Source organism: Varanus komodoensis, unplaced genomic scaffold (assembly GCF_004798865.1).
Source record: "Varanus komodoensis strain SLA01 unplaced genomic scaffold, ASM479886v1 scaffold1, whole genome shotgun sequence".
In the NCBI taxonomy this organism is placed as follows: domain Eukaryota; kingdom Metazoa; phylum Chordata; class Lepidosauria; order Squamata; family Varanidae; genus Varanus; species Varanus komodoensis.
In genome coordinates this window covers 108,132,620-108,148,802 of record NW_025335268.1, presented here as the reverse complement: position 1 = coordinate 108,148,802, position 16,183 = coordinate 108,132,620, and the positions used below count along the sequence as shown (strand labels likewise).

The following is a 16,183-nucleotide window of genomic DNA, read 5'->3' as shown; positions in this document are numbered from 1 at the left end:
TCAGTGGCACTTACTTCCCAATAAAAGTTTGTTCTATATGTACAATCATCTTTCTAAACTGTTATGAACCAGCCTTGTTTGTCTTTATTTGTTGGTGCTGTGCTTTGAACAATTTTAGTTGACTGCTACATTGGTTCCCCACTCCACCATAAAAAGAGCACTGTTCTTTACAGTATTGCAAAGGCTTGCAAGTCTCCTTGAAGATCTGAAAATTAAAAGCTTGAATATAAATCTTCTAAATGGGGAAACTCCAGCCTGCTATGCCACTCTGTGCAGCTTGTTGGGAGGCTTCCCCTCCCAGAAGCTCCCCCTGCTCCGAATGCTGGGGCGAGGGAGTGACTGAGCTGCACTTTAACAGGGCTTCTTCACTTTGCCATCAGAAGGCAAAGGAAGGAGGATGGGGACTGACTTGTTCAGCTCTGTTCAGCCCAAGCAAAGAACACGAGGGAGGACCAATGCAGGCTCCTCCAAAGAGACAGGAGTAGCTTCCTTCCTCTGGGCAGGAGCATACATTTTCTATGCAGAGAGAAGCAGAGAAGCTAGTTTCCTTTGCTGAGAGAGGCACAGTGTCCTACTTTAGCTAAAGTAGGCTTCAAGTAAGGTGCAATCCAAAAAGCAAGGTCCCAAAACAGGCAAAGGGTCAAGCACTGAGGCTTCAGACCAGTAAGGGAACAAGCAGGACTCTCTGAAGTACAAGCAGAAGTCACAGGTACATTACATAGTCTAGGAACAGTTCAACAGGAGTCCAAGGGAGTACGGAATGTAAAGAACAGTATTATTTCTAGCACTGGCTCGGCAGACATTGACAGAGCTTGCCGAGCTCCATCTATGGTTCAGCTGCAGTGCATGAAAGCTTTCTGGTCAGAGCCCAACTCCTGAGAAATCACATTCCCGTAAGGAGTCCTTGTCTATATATGACGACTCCTGATAGAGTTGTGACTCCTCCTGGGCTTCTGATACAGATGATGCAGCATTATCCATGTTTGGGAGCTCTGGAGTCCTCTGGCGGCAACATGACATTTGGAGAAATACTCTGCATGAAGAAGCTTAGCTACATGAGGGGGTAAGCTTTCAGGCAGAAGGGGCAGTGGCTCAGGAGTAAGGCTCCACCACCTGAAAACAAGTTTAAGATCCACAGGAAGTGAAGCCAGAAAGGAATCTGGCTCCTCAGTGGCTAAACATCCCCAAACCTTTTCTAAATAAATTAAACAATCAAAAGGGCTATGTTTCCTCTAGACAGAATGTAGAGGTACGCTGACAAAGAGAAGGCAAGATTTATTGCCAACTTGTCCTGAACTATTAAATGGCACTCAACATATCTTTGAAGATTTCCCATCTTGAGTCTTTGCTCTAACCTAGTCCTCTAAGGCTGGGGCAGGGATAAGGCAAAGTTGCACAGCTTTGGTCCATATGCATACATCCCAAATGGCAACAAAAAAAAAAAAAAAAAAAAAAATCAAAATTCACCACTTGCAAGGGTTTTTTTCCCCATTCTGAAAGGTTAAAATGCCTGTCTTAAGCCTTAGCTATAGGCAATGAGAACTTTAAGCTGAAACATGCTGGTGTGTTTGTGTTTTGGCCTCACCATGTTTGCCTTTCAGTGCCACATACCCCTGGAATGTCCTTCTTGCCACAGCATCCTCAAAATGGAATGCGGCCCTCTTTCAGGTGACCAGATACAAATCCTTGAGTCACAAATGGAACTCATGCCGTCATCACTAAAGCTCATCTTCCCATCACCCAGCAAGCTATTACCGAGTGACTGCTCCGCATCCCTTCACACTCTACCACTTCCTTCTAAACTTTGCTGTGCAGGTAGGAAGCTGCCCATGGCTGGGTCAGCTCATGCCAGAGACCCCTTAAAGACAGGAATTGGGTGGACTGACGGCTGGCCCTCTCCACACCTTCAAACCTCTTACTTCTCCAGCTGGAGCCTTTCTGACCTTGAACAGTTGCCCTACCCAAGAAAGAGGACCTTTCCCCAAACATGTTTCATGCCGGTAACTGCTAGTTCCCTCAATTTGCAACATTCCAACATGAATTTACAGCACTTTTAAAGCTATTAAATTACAAATGCAACTGTAATGGTTTCTATGTAAAAGCAATAATGAACACACACTGATCCACCCTGGTTTTAAAGATAAAAGCTACTCCCATCAAAAGCTTCTTTATTGACTCTTGAAAAGGGCTTACACATTGTTTTGGTTGCAGCAGTAAACATTGCCTGTAGAGATCAAAATACAGAGCTACAACATGGGCCAATGTGTGTGGTGTCAGGAGTTGGGGTGGGGAAAAGTTCAATGTCTTGCAATAATAGGGTTTAAATATAAAATATTTTCCTGGTACCCAATTCACAGAGACTCCTAAAAGTAAGCTCATTATTGCTTAGAAAGATTCTACCATTTTGTCTCTCTCTCTCCCTCTCCCTCTCTCTCTCACACACACACACACACAGAGAAAGAGAGAGAGCAGAATCCAAAGAGCTACTTTAGGGTGTTAAAGAACTTGAGCACACCTGTTTTTCTTTGAACATTGCACTCTACTGCCATAACATAAACTGCTTTTCAAAGTCCCCTAAGGTTGCCATGAGGGATGAAAGGCTGCTATTCTAGCTCAAATTCTCTTTGGGTTTCTCAAACTTGTTCTGAAATACCTCGCTTATGAAAATCGCAAGGGCAAGCTGCTTACCAGTAACTGTCATTCTTCGAGTGGTCATCTGCGCTGCACAGTGCAAGGCCTGGTTTGGAGAGAAACTTCCAGAGCAAAATGGCATAAAGTAGCCAGGAGCTCCTCCCGCCCCTTCCAGGGCTGGGATGCGGGGGGGGGGGGTCCCTGGGATAAGGGGAGTCCCACCCACTTCCTCAGTTGCCCTGGGGACTGTGACATCTCCAGGAATCCAAATCAGTCCTGCTGAGTGCCTGGGGACCCCACCTGTGGCAGGGATGAGTGATGCGACAAATGACAACAGCCAGTGGGGCAGAGGGCGGGTTGTGTGAATGCAGAGATGACCACTCAAAGAGTGACAGTTACAAGTAAGCGACTTGCCTTTCTTCATTGTGGTCTCTGTGCATGACATATTTGGGTGATTAGCAAGCTTCCCTTTAGCAGTCAGTGGGGCTGGCGTCATTGCAGGACAGCTGACAGAACAGCTTGGTCAAAGGTACAGTCTTGTTTTGCGTGGATATCCCATCTGTAGTGTGCAATGAAGGTTGATGGCACGGAACACGTAGAAGCTTTACAGACCTCACGGAGAGGGATGCCAGCAAGGAGAGTGGTGCATGTAGCCTGTGCATGCGTAGAGTGTGCGCAGGGACATGTGGGGAGGTCAAGCCCAGCCATTTCGTATGGTTGGAGACCCATCTGGATAATCTCTGTGAAAAGACAGAGTCCCCCATGCCCTGGCCATTGTAGCACATGAAGAGGTGGTTTGTGTGGCAAAAAGCCTCTGTGTGTGACTTGTAAGAGGTGAGGCATGATGACAGATAGCGACGGCCCCTGGCAGCACCTTTCTCTTGCAGTCCACGGGGTCCCATGCGGCCTCTAGTTGGTATCTGGAGGGCTTCACCTCCACATGCAGCAGCTGACAGGCTGGCAGTGAGGAAGACCAGGGAGGCCTCCCCACACTCTCCGTGTTGGAGCACACGCACGTGGTGGCGCAGTTCGTCAGGCTGACGGCATCCAGAGTCTGCCTGAGGACAGGGTGAGGCAGGACTGGTAAGGCTGCAGTGGAGGCCGGCACAAGGGCGGTGGGCACGAGCACGTGATCGGGGGGCGCCGGGGCCCAAGGGGTCTCCTCTTCGGAGGAGTCCAAAGACTTCCAGCTGGCGCAGCTTGGTTGGGATGGTGCAGCAGCTCGGGGGGTCATCCAGTAGCTCCGAGAAGTCCCCAGGTTAGGTTGGGGAGAGGGGCAAGGGAGCATTGCCATCCCAGTGGAACGGGCAGAGCAGGGCAAGCCCCGGTGTCCCCTGCGAGTAAATTCCCTAGCCATGGCCAGCACGAGCTGTGCAGAGAGGCAGCAGAGCGGCAACCGGGAGTTGTAGGGATGGCTGTCGAGGGCAGCAGGGAGTCACGCATGGGAGAGGTGCCTCGAGCCTGTTGTTGGAGCTGCAAGGGGGCTGGTCAGTAGAGCCTCAGGGTCCGGCAACAGTGGGTGATCTGCATGGGGTGCGGCGATTGCAGGAGACGCGAGGGCTGCATGGTGCTTCCTCTTCTTGGGAGGCACCTGGGTCCCTTCTGGTTTTCCCGGGGCTTCTGGCTTCCTGGAGCATTACTAGGCCACATGGCCTCCTCCACCAGAAAGACAGCAGGGCCCTCTGCGTCCGCATTCGCAGAATCGGCCACTTGGGGTGCTCTCTGCCGTAGGGCAAATTTTAGGCACTCTGCCCACTGCTGGCATGCTTGTTTCCTAAACGCTTGGCAAGGCAGGGAGGCTTCCTCAATGTGCCCCTCACCATGGCAGGAGGAGGCACCGGGAATGGCTGTCCTCTGCCAAGGCATGCAGCACACAAGGCACAGCTGCAAAGGGCAGGGTCGGCCATGTGGGAAGGGGCTTGAGAGCACATGGCAAAAAAGAAAGGGCAGACGTGAAGGCGGACGCAGCCAGGGAAGAAGTTCCCTTCAGTCTTGGAGCAGGCAGAAGTAAGGTAGGAAAAAGCAAGCCTTAGGAAGAGAACTGATACAGAAGCTGATCCAATTAGGCAATGCAGCAACTAGCATGGTCGAAAAGAAACTGAGGAAGTGGGCAGCCCGCCCCCATCCAAGGCCCTGGAAGGGGCAGGGGGCTCTCGCCTACTTTTTGCTATGGAGGTTCCTCTCCGATCCAGGCCTTGTAGTACATGGCAAAGTCCACATGTGTGATGCACAGAGACCAAAATGAAGAACAACTGTAATACTGTTTCCCCACAGCTCAAAGCTAATGCAACTAACGAAGTAGCTTAACTGCAACAGTGTTATATGAATAATAATAATAATAATAAATAATAATAAATTAAGTATTAAATTAATATTAGTTTTAAATATTTATTTTATTAATTTTAATTTATTTACATTAAATGTTATATTAAATATATTTATTTATTTATTATTTCATTAGATTTATGTGCAACTTTTTTGAGCCACTGTGACAGAAAGCTACTGAGAGATGCCTGTTTCCCTTGGGCCAATTTGAAGTAACAACCTTCTGCAACCTTGACCTTTCTTCATGAGATCCTCAAGATATGCTGGTCTACAATTCACCTCATTCCCAGATAGCATCTGATTTGTAGTCCTACATATCTAGAAAGCATCAGGTTGACAAAAGCTGAACTATCTTCCCCATGAAGCCTAGATCCTGTCCTTAAAAGCTATTTAAATTGCACATTTGTTTGTGTCATTCTGCTGCTCTGCCAGATTTATATTTATATATGAAATACACTGCTATTTGTTCCCCATAGCAATGCCTCTCCACCAACTGAGCAGTGATGAATGTGAAGTGCAGGCCCCCTTCATGACTGCCTCCAAGCCACGGCCTCAGAAAGAATCCAAGAATGTAGATAGTTGTGTTGAGCCATATCAAGAAACCAGTTCTACCCATTTTCATGCAACCACAGTTAACTTCCATTTGATGCTACCAAAATAATAGTAGACTGATACCCACTGAAACATAATGAAAGAAGGGATAGAAAGTCTTATTGTGGGGTAGAAAAGGGAAGTTTTTTAGGGTGCAATCCTATGCATGTTTAGACAGAAAAATTCAGCAGGGCTGGTTGAGGAATGCTTGGACTTGTAGATATTTTTTAGTCTAAGCATTCATAGGATTGGGCCCTTAATTCCAGCTGCTGAATTGCAGCCATTGCCTTAATCTCACTGAGCTGAAGTGAGATGTGAAATTGACAAGACCAGAGGAGAAGGAATTTTCTCACTGAATCTATTTCATTCCAAATAATGAAGCCAGCGTTTTCATTTTTAAAGGTCTTTACAGGCTCATATAAAGATATATGCAATCCTTTTAGAATATTTAAATAACAAGCACAACAACAATAATTTACAGAAATGGGAGACAGAAAAGCAAGTGAGCTACCATTTGTCTTATGACTAGCTCTGAAGATAATCATTCTACCAAAATGTACTCATCTGTTGTTCCAATATTATATATGTGTTGACAACTTCCCTAAGAATTTATAGAGCAGCATACATACATACATTCTTCAAATAACTACAAATAATAATAGGTGCTAGTTGCATTTCTGCAGGTTTCATCTATCTTTTCCATTTGGTGTGATATAACTCCTCCCTGTGCACTATGCAAGAAAAGCTGAGATAACAACACAATGACTGACTGAATATATCCCACAAACTGGATTGATCAGACACCATAGCGAATAAGAAACTAGTGGGGAGGCTGTTATGCATTCTGCGCATACTTCAGGCTGTGACAACTCCAAAATACAGCTTCTAAATCTTTGTAAGCTATAACGTTCCATTAAAATATGCCACTTTTGTTAACCTTGGTGGGGAGGTGTCTATAGGTATAATACAAGTCTATGCTCTGGGTGTAAAACACAACTAATTCTTCTTATAATGGATGACCTATCCATTTAAGAAACTGAATGGAACACCATAAGCATCATCTTGAGGATCAAACTACATAGGTAGGATGCCAAATTTGTGCAGGTGCAGAAAGCAATTCTAAGAGCAACCTCTATGAAAAAGTGGCCACTAAAGCGATAGATCCCATCACTTCTGCAGTTACATGCACCACAGCTATTTCCACTTTTCTTTCAGTTATCTGCTGAAGTCTATTAAACCACTTGAAGAGTTAATCATCTGCCAGATTTCTTATATCAAACTGCTAAGGGCTTTCTTTTTTTGGTCTGTTAACACTTGCATAATTCAAAGCCGTCTAGACCTAGCATGGTACAGCTCCAGCCTGAAGCATGTTTTTACACCCAACTTATTTCCCTCTTGAATGCAGAATTTTATAATGGAAACTTTGACAGATTCCCAGCTAAATCCCTAGAGAAGGTTACGCTTTGATGCATATGATCCTGGTCTAATTAATTAAAAATATAGATGTAATCAAGATTTTGACAATAGAATCCTTTTAAGCTGGTATCTAAGTCTTGCCAGTTTAATTTCTTCTGCTTGTCAACTGTTTCACTTAAAAACAAACCCAAAATCATTTCCTGTCTTTATGAAATTTCATTATTCAGATTCAGACAATATTTGCTTTGTATCTCCTCTCTTATTTTCTTTTTATATCCTCCCCTTCATTCATGACATTATGCTACAGGGATAAATACTTCATGCACTGCAGGAATAGGAAAGATTAAAGAGGAAAATATTCCAACACAGAATCCAGGCAGGTATTACAAACAGTGCTTGGGGAGTATTTCAATGACTTCCAAATTAAGTGTGCTTCGATGTTGCCCACAATATCCTTTTAGAAATTTGTTTTCTACAAACATTTGCTTGGATGTTTCTTTCTTTTCATTCCACTGGAAAGTAGAATCCCACACGCACTTGTACAAATGTCTTCATATAAATATTTGCACCAAAAATGTTTATGGGAAAGTCTTTGCAAACTTTGGAAAGCAACAAGAAGAATTACCACATCTTTTCAAGATATGTGCAGCGGTAGCAAAGAAGAAAGTAAGCTACTTTAAGTGCTTTAATCTCCCATTATTTCATGATGTAGATTTTTTTTTTTAAAGGCAAGCCTTCAATTCCTTAAGGTGAGGTGAGGAAAAGCAACACACCGATAAGACTATTGGAGGAAGCTGATGGGAATTTTAAAAATGCAGAAACCATAGGAATAAGCATACTAACCATAAAAGACTTCTAAATGAGGAGTAGGAAATGTGGTGCCCCATGACCATCAATTCACCCACGAACACCTCTCTTGGCACCCAACAAAGTGCCCATCCACTTTTTTGGTGTGTTTTTTAAATTAACACACTGGCTTCACCCTAAAATATTGAGTATAGGTTGATTGTGGCTTGTCATTGACCAGAGGGTTGTTTACACTCCTTGCGGCCTACTTTCACTGGCTTCCTATATGCTTTTGAGTCCAATTCAAGGTGCTGGTTTTAACATGTAAAGCTTACATGGTTTGAGACTGCAATACTTGATGCAACCCTTCATCTACCCAAACACTACACTCAATATCTGAGGCTTTCTTCCAAGTGCTCCTTCCAAGGAGGATTCATCTGGCAGCAGCCAGGAGCAGAGCCTTCTCAATGGCAGCCCCCCAACAGCAGAATGATCTCATCTCTGAGGCCTACCTGGTGTCATCCGTTTGGCAGCAGGTTCAGACAGCACTACGTGCTGAGGCATTTAAGCACATCCAGGGTTCTTAATGGTTTGATGAGGGCACTATGCTAGGTGTAGGTCTAGTCTGCATTATTGTGGGGTTTGCTGCTACTAAAAAAAATCTTAAACTGTTTTGTAAATTTTGTACTGTGGAAAAATGTATGGCTGGTTTATTGTATTACAGGTCAACAGTGCCTTGTTTTAGGCACTGTTGTAAACCTCCGAGAGCGTCAGCTATAGAGCAGTATAGAAATTAATACTAAATAAATACATTTATTTTATCTGTGTAAGATTCCAGCAGGATGGAGACTTGACTGATTCTATGAATGGGGAGAAAAATATGATGAACATTAAAGGTCACCTCCAGAGTGTGAGGGCGTTCCTTGGAGTTGTGTGAATACAGGTTTTGTAGTCTCTATTTGTAGTGGCTTTGGCACTGGCAATTTTGTTAAGTACCCTGTCATCAAAGGAGGCAACAAATAAAATAACTGTTCTACCTCCGGACGCTTGTGTCCGGTTATAGCTGCTTTGACTGAAACACATGACTTATTTTCCTTGCTAGTGTTTTTATTTAATCTTCTGCTTGATGATATCCGCTTTCAGAGTAGTATTTCAAGGCAAAGCTCTATTTTAAATGTTGAAAAGGATTTTGCAACTGTTGTTGTAGGTAGCACAAAGCAAACATTTTGATTCCAGGAAACTGCAGGAAGTACATGGCAACTAATTTTGCGCCTTGTAAAGAGGAATCTGCAAAACTACTCAGTGGCACCTGAAAAGAAGAGACCCTCAGGGCGAGTCTTAAATGAATTACTAGAATTCCAGCGGAGGCACTTCATATGTTGTGAGAGTGGTCAGCAGTATTGAGAGTTCAGATTAAAGTAGAGATGTGGGTAACTGTTCTTCTGTTGAGCGTGACATTTCCTTGGGATAATTTGTTGGTGGGCACATGCTGATGGCGGCTAGAAGCAGTCCCAAAGGCGAATGGAGCCACCCTCTCTTTCTAACATCCTTTCTGTTCTCTTCCTCTCTCCTTTCCTCTCATCAAATGAATAGACTACACCAGGCAAAGTTCAGTCCTGATCAACTCCACTGTGTTTTTGAAGATAGACTAAAAGGTCACATGAAGTTAGGCTGAGAACTACATATGGCATTTGGGCCACAGACTGTCCACCTTTGATTTAAAATGCCTACATAAATCAGCCTGGCCCTACAAACATTGCTGTAGCTTCCATCAAAAATGCTTAGAATCTGGCTACATTGCAGTAAAGAGGAATGGGAGGAAAAGTCATACTAAAAGAACATATAAAGGTAAAGGTGTCCCCTTGACATTAAGTCCTGACTCTAGGGGGTGGTGCTCATCTCCGTTTCCCAGCCGAGGGAGCCAGCGTTTGCCCACAGACAGTCTCCGTGGTCATGTGGCCGGCATGACTAAACATCAAAGTGCACGGAACGCTGTTACCTGCCCACCGAAGTGGCACCTTTTTATCTACTTGCGTTTGCATGCTTTCGAACTGCAAGGTTGGCAGGAGCTGGGACGGAGCAACGGGAACTCACCCCGTTGTGTAGATTCAAACCAGAGACCTTTTGTAGAGCTACCTTAACTGAAAAAAAGACATCCATAGAAATGGAAGACCACAGTGTTATTCTTCTGATCTGTGCAGGCTTACTGACTCTCGCTGTATGGCAGTATGTAACGGCCAGAGAGAACAATGAAGTACTTGCCATGGCATCTGATGGGGCACGCTAGCATACTTTGGGCCCAAATAGCTGGTAGGTCAACTTAATGTGAGACTGTTGGGAATGCAAGATGCAATTCTTTTTGGTGCACATTTGAGGGTCAGGGAGACACCAATTCTTAAGATAAGGACAGTGAGGCCTGGGAAATGAGGAGAGGTGGAGGAGGATGCAACTCTCTCAAGACTCAGGGCTTTCCAGGTGTTCAGGCAGATCACAGGAGCTGACAGGGTTTGGAAATTCAAGGAGAGATGATGGGAGAGGAGCAAGATGAACCTGACCCCATGATGCAGCATCAGGAGGGAAGGGCTACCCAGTTAGAGGGCCTGCACAGGTCTAGGAGGCTAGCACTTCTTTAGAGGGGTGGAGCCCAGGGTTACCGTAAAGGAGGGAGCATGAAAATATGGGTTCAACAAGCCACTTGGTTCATGCTCAGAGGCTCTTCCCTTGGAGGCTGTAGTTTGCTTGCTGTATGTTGGAAATAAAGTGCATTGATGAAAAGAACTGTCAGTTGAAAGGATGGAGGAGGAAACCTAGCTCCTAACAGAAACAACAGTACCTTGTTGGATCCAGAATACCCTTTCTACAAATAGAAGCATCCCTTCTGTTGCAGGAGGGTTGGTCCCACTCATGGGGAAACCATTTTTCACAGTCCAACCCTTCCATCTGCAGACTTCAATACCATCTTCTGACACTCTGCTTCCAATTTTCTATAGCAGATTTTTGGGTATATAAGGGGATAGAAAATGAGGGAACACTGCACTGGATGACCAAAGAGTCTGAACAAGAGAATGCAGAGGTAGCATCAGACCACCAAGACAGTGTAATAATGGTCTCGTGGTTTATTCCAGAATGTAAACAAGAACACAGTTATACACAGTCTGGCTGGTCAAATGCTCAGGACATTTTAAAGCTTTGATCCTAATATGGTAACCTTCCCCGCAGCTGTCCACATTACCTGGCCCATGTAAATTTGAATTCACACACAATGAAAACGTCTGCAACAAAATTAGTTGCAGAAATAGAAAACAATAGCAACAGAAATGCATAACCTACCAGTTATCCAGAAGCTAATAATAGTTTGATGCATATAATTTGCATGGATTAGTTTCATGAAGGAAGCACATCTTTACTGGTATGACACCTTGATACAAAGTGTTCCATGCAGGGATGTCCCATGACACCCACAAGACAATTTCCCTTTCTTTCTCTTTATTTCCTCTCCTGACCACTAGCTGTTTCTCCCCTCCTAGCCCTGCACCTTCTTTCTCACTTGCCCCCTTCCCCTTGCTGTTTCTCCCCACTCTTGTGCCACTCATTCCCCCCACACTCCTTTGCCTTGCTTCCCCCCACCACAAGCCTCAATCCTCACTATTTCTCTTGCTCTACTTCTGACTAGTCAGCCCCCCATGGCAGCCATTATGACACTAGCTATTTTGGGGTGGTGCTCACGGCAGTTTCTCAATTTGCCAAAGTTACCCAGAGATCTAAAAAGGTTGGGGACCTCTGCTTTAATATGCAAAAACCACAGCATATTAACTTCAACACATGGATATGTGACAGAAATTAATAACAACTTGTATGTACACAGCAAAAAGATGCATTATAAAAAGGCGATCTTGGGGAACTTGCCAAAAAAGCGAAGAATTGGAATGTAGAATGGTAACTTCACAAACTGCATTGTAACTGTATCTGCATCTGCATGCATATTCTGTGTGTGCGTGTGTTTTTTAAGATTTGAGAGGAAAGATAGAAAAATGCAAAATGACATGCCTGACCTGAAAGGGAAAGTTGTTTGTGCCAGCACTTTAACATTAGGAGGCATTGATGAAGCAGTCCATCCCTGAAAAAATATTATCCGTTTAACACAGCCAAAGTCAGTGAGAGGATGGGCTACCTGCCACCAACACAGGATATAGATGCTAAGGCAGACTCAGCATATGCTTACAGATGCTAAGACATGCTTAAGAGCTTGTTTACACTTTGTCTCAAAAGGTTTCAGGCATTCCCAAGTTAATTCTTCTGCTAATTCATGCCTTTTTCATTGAACATGCTGGGGGGGGGGCGGGGGCAGCGGCGGCAGGATCTCTGTCTGTGGAATGGATGACAGTTCCACTGATTCTTTAGAATCTCTCTCTCTCACACATACACACGATATATGCATGTGTCCACTGCAGATATACCATACTGAAGCCAAACCAGACAAGATGTCATTCACAAAATTATTAACTGCATGATTTATCTCTTTTGAAGTAGATAACAGGAATGGGTCCCCCAATCTGGATTGGAATATCTACAAGGGCAGATAAGAGAACTTCAATCCTCTGCCTTCCACTGTGGTCCCAGTCCACATCTGGCTTCCCACAATCACTATTTACATGGGAAAGAAAGCTCCCATTGGTGCAAAGGGTATCCAAGTCACTGGGCCATGCCTATGGTTTACTTGTATAGAATTACATTCATAAGATCTTAGACTGTGAGAAAAGTATTATATATAATTTGGTCGTGAATGGGAAATTTCTCATTTAAAAAATACGAAACAGTGGTGATCTAAAGAAACAATCAATTCTCTGGTTCTCATATAACACTGGCCCATAGTATGTTGAATTCTGAGTTGTCTGATTGTGCAAATCCAGCCTTGTTAACAAATGATGTTACCCAGAGGAATGCAGAAAGGGAATCAATAATTTGTTACCCGGCTGTGAATTCTCATTTGTTTAAGCCATGGGTATATCTACAACTGTGGATTGTTCATGGGTTGTTCTGTCATGCTACAAAGATGGTGAACAAAGGTGGTTAAAAAAACAAACAAACAAACACTGCAAGATCTACATACTGGCATTACAGCACTACAAAGACATGTGGGATAGTGAGAGGCAGTGAGCACAAAAGGAGGGAAACAACCCAGGGACTGAGAAAACAACCCACAGTGTGTTCATTTGCCGAACAAACTCTGGGTTGGGCAACAAGCCATGGGTTAAATAAACTATGTGTTTGTTTTCTGAAAACCTGGTCTTAAGAGTGCTTCTCTAATGCACATTGAGCTGAACTGAATTTATATGCTGTAGAGAGTACGTATTTATGTGTACACACTGCCACCAGCTCCAAGAATGATCCTTCTTACACGTCAGTGTGCTTTGGATTGATTCTAACAGCAGGTATGCTGAGGTCTCTTTGCATTCCACAGTTCTCCCTGCCCCACTGCAAGGCAAGGGCTTCTGAGGTTACAACTCCCAGAGCAGTCCAACTAGGAAAAAATCAAGGTTGAGTCATTGACCATGCCTGTAAAATGCCAGCAATGGCAAAATATGAAACATCAAAAAGCTTCAATGTATTTCTTTCTAGGCAGTGTGTTATGGGTTCAGGTATGGAGTACAGTCATAGCCAGAATTTGGAGGTTTAGGAAATAACATCTGTTGAAAATACCCCAGGTTAGCCAGCATAAAAACTGTTTGAAGTGAGAATTGTTGCAGCTTGCACTGAGCCTGCCCCAGTCGATGGAAAGTTTCATTGGCACCTGAAATCTACTGCTTTGGGTAGCTGCCTAACTACCACCACAGCCTAGCATATAATACTGTCATCAGGTAGAGAGGAATGTGCAGTCCAGCAAGCCAGACGTGCATGGAAAAGTACATTTCCTCCAGCAGATTTTGCCACCTCCATGTCCTCCCCATTTGGCTTTCCACTGATCTCATTTGCGAAGTAGCGAAAAAGTGGGGAGTGAGAGACACCAAGCAGCAACACTTTGCTCCCAGATAGTGTAACTGGCTGCATCTGGGTTGCCTGAATCACTGTTCTCATTTGGAAACAACTGCCTTTGAATTATCTGAAGCTCAAGAAAATAAAAGGATCGTGCATGCTCATAACTGCAGAGCTATTTAGGAGGGAGGAAAACGCCACACTGCTGCTCTTTTCAGGGACTCTCACTCAAGCGTGTAAGGAATATAAACCCTAATCTGAAATATTGTGAAAGCAGGAACAGCTTTGCTAATTCAGTATACGGTGGTCCCGGCAACAACTACCAGAACTGAACGGTAAGCCTTGCTGACTCCCGCTCCCGCTTGGAACTTCACAAAGCAGCCACCTTTCCTTTGAACTTGGCATCTGAGGGAGCTCACAGGCCACTTGCAACCATTTCTGACCCATCAGTGGGGCCACAAAGAGCAAGCAATGGCAACCCCCTCCCTGACAAACTGCTCTGTAGCACTACAAAATTCTCCTCTGCAGGATTTATGGGGGCTGCCAAAGGCAGGACTGGGGGGGGGGGGGTCAATAAAGATGGCCACCTTTCACCTTCTGCCAGCAGAAACTCCACTCCGGTGGCTGGTTCCGGATTTAGACATGTTTTCTAAACCGATTTAAAAATTGACCCATCGATTGACATCTATAACACTTCAGTTTGTCATTAGTCAATTAAGACCCATGGGTTTCAGAAAGGTATTCACTAACAAAATGTTGATCCAACCCAGGGAATCTCCTGCTGGTGGAAAGAAGACCCAACCCTCGATTTCTAGCTGCCTAGAGTTCCAGACTTTGGGACTGGGTGGTGTATTGTACTGGGTTGTACAACAATAACAATAATCCAAGATAGTGAGCCCAACCCTGCAAGTTGGTTCTGTGATCAAGGGAGAGTACAGGGCAGGAATGGCTGGACTTGCTCTACAGAAGTGTCACATTCAGTAAATATCAACAAGAGGGTGCCCACAGGCGGTGGCTGTGGGCAGCAAGTGGCAACAAGTGTCCGCAGGCAGCGAGCAGCAAAATAAATTCAGGGAACTGGATGTGGTTCCTGAGCCTCGGTTTGGTCACACCAGGACAGGGTATGTGGGAATGGGAAAAGAGGCTGGATCCCTCTTTGCACCTCGAATATGTACACCCAAGCTGGCCAGGAAATCATTTCAGTGACTGGTTAATGCTTAGTTCCATGCAGAAAGCATCTTTTGAAAGAAAGCAAAACACCCACAATTTGAAGAGATGAACGATATTATTCTACCCATTGAATTTCCAACTGCTGTGATGCTAAAAATATTCCAGCAGAACCACTATAAGGAAAGCCAATCACATCCAGTAGGGACCACTGAAGTGGCCACTCTAAAAAATGCACAGACAGTTTGGTGTGCTCTAAAAATAGTGCAACAACAGTACTGAGAATGCATCTCAATGGAAAGATTTAACCCTAGTTCTAAGTAGAATGGAATTTTCAAGCCTTGATGTGCAAATGTCAAGGAGCCTCCAGGTCAAAGTGGTGAGAATGTTGTGCTGGGTCTTGGGAGATCGGGTTCTACTTCCCAGGTAGCTATGAAGCTCACTGGGTGATGTGAGCCTAGCCACTTATTCCAAGCCTAACCTACCTTACAGGGTTGTTGTGAGAATAACATGGAAACGAGAATCATCTAAGTTGTTTTGGGTTTCTTGCAAGGGTGGAAAGGGTAGGGGAAAATGAAATACAAATAAAAAGTTTTAACAAGTCATTCAAATACTTTTACAGCAACAAATACCCTACCAGAAAGAAAGCGTACTCAGTGGTGGTACCTCAGTAGTGCAAGTAGGTCTGTCGAGAGATTTGTTTGGTGCCTACCTTATTGTTCTTTCAGTGCCAAGTGAATACTTCATTATTTTCCCAAGCTTTCATAAAGTTTTATTCCTTTATTACTGATTTATGTTACTTTTATAGTTTTGTGGAAGCTTATGTTTACATTTTGAAACTGGGAATTACGATTGAAGGGCAGTACCAAAATACAATAAACAGCATGTTCAAGTATAAGCAGATTGACTGTTGTGCTCTGCAAAGGCAGAGTTCCGGTCTTAAGTTTACCTCCAGGATAAATGCTGTGCCAAGTGAAAAACCAAAGTGAAAAGGCCATTGCAGTCTTGCGTAGTAAAACTGATGCGCACGCAAGTATAAGCCTCTGCTTGATCAATTCAGGGTCAAGTTATTGATCTGTCCAGCCCAGCACAACATATCCTGACAGGGAATCAGGAAATACTTTTTCTTAGTTGTGTTATCCGAAGCATTTTAACTGAAGATCACAGTGGAACCGCCACGACTGAAGAAGTGTTACTGCATTACCGAGGGGAGGGGGAGACAAAAGATGATACAGATATATACATTATCTACATACATTATTTATTTTAGGAGGTGCACACTTAGAAATTCTGC

The 16,183-nt window shown here is 44.2% G+C and overlaps 1 protein-coding gene across 1 annotated transcript in view; it reads right to left on the bottom strand.

Moving 5' to 3' along the window:
• GRK5 (G protein-coupled receptor kinase 5) overlaps positions 1-16,183 on the bottom strand; it is a 197,748-nt gene that overhangs the window by 106,004 nt on the left and 75,561 nt on the right. The gene's annotated exons all lie outside the window — the stretch shown is intronic.